The sequence below is a fragment of the Raphanus sativus genome, chromosome 5, assembly GCF_000801105.2.
Source record: "Raphanus sativus cultivar WK10039 chromosome 5, ASM80110v3, whole genome shotgun sequence".
In the NCBI taxonomy this organism is placed as follows: Eukaryota; Viridiplantae; Streptophyta; class Magnoliopsida; order Brassicales; family Brassicaceae; genus Raphanus; species Raphanus sativus.
In genome coordinates this window covers 24755367-24759697 of record NC_079515.1, presented here as the reverse complement: position 1 = coordinate 24759697, position 4331 = coordinate 24755367, and positions in this window count along the sequence as shown.

Sequence of the window (4331 nt, the reverse complement as noted above, 5' to 3'; positions counted from 1 at the left end):
GGCTTCGATAAAGGCAAACATTGCTCTTATCATGATCGCGAAGGACACTCAACCGAAGAATGTTGGGACCTCCAACGCCAGCTGGCAGCTAAATTCGCAGCCGGAGAAATAAAGGGCGTGGACCTTAAAAAGCCGCCACCTTATCAGAAAAGAGGTTCCAGGGACATTTCCCCGAAACGCGAGAGGTCACCTGAGAAGGAAACCGATTCGCCACCTCCAGTTCCCAAAAAAAGAGTCGACATGATTCTTGGGAAATTCCCCCAAGGAAAAAGTTTACAAGTCGAAGCTCTCTTGAGCAAACCCTCCCATCAATCGAACCCCGACTCGAGGGTGGACTGTATCCTTGGAGGATCAGACATATGTCAAGACTCCGTCAATTCCATTAAGAATCACGTGCGGAAGGCTGTGTCTAACACTGGACCTAAGCCTCCTAATCCTGAATCCAACACTAAGATTTCTTTCTGGGAGAGCGAGACCTCAAACCTTGACAGACCTCACGATGATGCGTTGATAGTCACCCTGAACATCGCAGGATACGAGGTTCCCAAGCTCATGATAGACACAGGAAGCTCTGTCGACCTCATTTTCTATAACACCCTAAAAGGGATGGAAATAGACGACTATGAAATTATTGGCCAAAAAGCTAATCTCGTAGGCTTCTCCGGAGAAACAGCTACCTCGTTGGGAACAATCAAGCTCCCAGTCATAGCTGGCGGAATAATGAAAATGACCAACTTAGTAGTCATCGATAGACCTTCCCCGTTCCACGCGATTTTGGGAAGATCTTGGATCCACAAAATGAAGGCAGTAGCCTCAACGTACCATCAGTGCGTAAAATTTCCAACACCCGAAGGGATAGCTACCATACACGGTAGCCAGAAGATATCCAGGATCTGCTATTTGGGAGGATTCGAAATCCACCAAAAATCCCCCCAATAGCAATTACAGATCCAGGAAGGTCGCGAAATGCAACAAAATATTCGAGGTCCCCCCAGGAACCTAACCGAAAAAGTTTGCATCGACGACTCAAATCCTGAAAGACAGGTGAGCATCGGGTCCGAGCTACCTCTTGAGACAAAAAAGGAGCTCATCGATTTTTTGAAAAGCAATGTCAAAACCTTCGCGTGGTCCACCAACGACATGAAAGGAATAGATCCGAACGTCACCACCCATAAGCTAAAAGTTGACCCTACTTTCAAACCGATCAAACAGAAGCGTCGTAAGCTAGGTCTCGAAAAGGCTCAAGCTGTTAACGACGAAGTTGACCGACTTACGAAAGCTGGGTCCATTCGGGAGGTACATTACCCCGACTGGTTAGCTAACCCAGTAGTGGTAAAGAAGAAAAATGGGAAGTGGAGAATCTGTGTAGATTTCACAGACCTAAACAAAGCTTGCCCTAAAGACAGCTTCCCGTTACCTCACATCGACCGCCTAGTTGAAGCAACAGCTGGCCATCGACTCCTATCCTTCATGGATGCCTTCTCAGGATATAACCAAATCATGATGGATCCTGAGGACCAGGAGAAAACTGCATTCATAACCGAACGAGGAACCTATTGTTATAAGGTTATGCCATTCGGATTAAAGAACGCAGGAGCTACCTATCAAAGGCTAGTAAATAAGATGTTTGCTGGACAACTTGGAAAAACCATGGAGGTCTATATCGACGACATGCTAGTCAAATCCTCAGCCGGGGAAGATCATATCTCCCATTTAAGGAAATGCTTCGATATCCTGAACAAGTACGATATGAAGCTCAATCCCACTAAATGTACTTTCGGGGTACCCTCAGGCGAGTTCCTAGGCTATCTCGTAACCGAAAGAGGCATTGAAGCCAACCCGCAGCAGATATCAACCTTCCTAGAAATGCCGTCACCTAAGACGACCAGGGAGGTGCAGAGACTGACTGGACGAATCGCGGCGTTGAATCGATTCATATCCAAGTCTACCGATAAATGTCTCCCATTTTACAAGCTTCTAAGAAATAATAAGAAGTTCTTGTGGGACGAGAAATGTGAGGAAGCCTTCAAGCAATTGAAAGCTTACCTCTCCGAACCTCCGATCCTATCTAAACCAGTAGTAGGAGAGCCATTGTACCTATATCTCGCTGTATCAACTGCTGCAGTCAGCGGCGTTCTAGTACGAGAGGAACAAAACGAACAAAGACCTGTCTATTACACCAGTAAAAGTTTGATAGATGCCGAAACCAGGTACCCTGCGATGGAAAAACTAGCTCTAGCAGTCGTAACAGCTGCCAGAAAATTGCGACCTTACTTCCAATCGCATTCGATCATTGTAATGACCTCACAACCATTACGAATGATCTTGCACAGCCCCAGCCAGTCAGGGCGATTGGCTAAATGGGCCATAGAACTCAGCGAATATGATATTGAGTATAGACCTCGAGCAGCAGCGAAAGCTCAGGTCCTCGCTGACTTTATCATCGAATTGACATCCGAGCAGTTAGACTCCGAAATGGAATCTCCGAAGTGGAGCCTATACGTCGACGGAGCCTCATCGAAGCAGGGCTCCGGTATCGGTCTAAGGCTAACTTCTTCAGCAGGAGAAACCATCGAGCAGTTATATAGGCTCGGATTCAGCGCCTCAAACAACGAAGCTGAATACGAAGCACTAATCGCAGGGTTGAAGCTCGCCCTAAGCCTCGGAATCCGAGAGCTAAACGCTTATAGTGATTCACAGCTAGTAGCTAGCCAGTTTCACGGAGAATACGAAACGAGGGACGAAAGAATGGGGGCATATCTCGAAGTCGTCCAGAACCTCACTAGGCAGTTCGACAAATTCGAGCTAACAAGAATCCCACGAGGTGAGAACTCCTCAGCAGATGCATTGGCTGCTTTAGCTTCCACATCAGACCCCCTCGTAAAACGAATCATACCCGTAGAAGGAATCGAGAAACCAAGCATCGACATAGCTACTAAAGCTGAAAAAGAGAGCAAACTAAAAGCGCAACCCGAAGGTACCTGCCCTGAAGCGGTAGCTACCCAGGTTTTCACAACATTTTGGTTTCCAAAAACCAGAATATACAGCGCAAAAAAGCATACCTCCGGGAACATAATCCAAGTCACGGAGGATATTCTTCGAAATTCAGACTCCCTAGAGCCTGATCTCGAGAATACCCCCGGGGGCACCAATTCAGACCCAGTCATCTGCAGAGTTAAAACCAGAAGCCGTACAGCTCTCCAAAATTCATCTGGAGGTATTCCTCGGAATTCAGACTCCCTGGAGCCCAATCCTACCAACACCTCCGGGGGCACCACGACACCAGGTCCCGAACAGGAACCTCCCTCGTCTCTTCATAACAAAGTTGTAGGAAGAGAGGATTGGAGAATTCCAATCACACAATACATCCTGGAGGGAAAGACTCCACCCAATAAATGGGAGGCTCGAAAGCTCAAAGCATTAAGCGCGAGATATTGCGTAACGGAATCTGTCCTCCTCAAACGAAGCATGTCCGGACCTTACCTAAAATGCGTTCATGGCCTCGTTGCTATGAGACTCATGAAGGAAATGCACGACGGTTCCTGCGGGAACCACTCTGGAGGAAGAGCTTTAGCCATCAGAATCAAAAGACAAGGATATTTCTGGCCTACCATTATTGCAGATTGTGAGGCCTATTCCTCTTCATGCGACAAATGCCAGAGGCATGCACCGATTATACACCAACCTGCGGAAAAGCTGTCTAACATATCCGCCCCTTACCCATTTATGAGATGGTCCATGGATATCGTGGGGCCACTAGTACCATCAGGAAGTGGAAAGAAGAAGCTACGCTTCCTCTTAGTCTTAACGGACTACTTCACGAAATGGGTAGAGGCCGAAGCTTTCCAGCAGGTGACCAGGTTCGAGGTCGAGCAATTTGTATGGAAAGATATCGTATGTAGACACGGCGTCCCGTACGAAATTGTAACCGATAATGGAGGACAATTCATATCCCACGATTTCAAAATATTTTGTGACAAATGGAATATCCGCCTGACCTTCTCATCACCTCGCCGACCTCAAGGTAACGGACAAGCGGAGGCTGCTAATAAATCAATACTAGCAAACCTCAAGAAACGCCTCGGAACCCAGAAGGAATTCTGGTCAGAGAAGTTACTTGAAGTACTTTGGGCATGTCGAACCACCCCACGAAAAGCTACAGAAGAAACTCCTTTCTCCTTAGCATATGGGATGGAAGCCGTCGTTCCAGCCGAAACCATTGCTGGTAGCCTACGCCGGGAACTTTGTACATCCAATCCTGCAGCTAATGATCAACTCCTAACCGACAGCCTCGATCTAATCGAGGAAAGGCGGGACCGAGCTTTGATTCG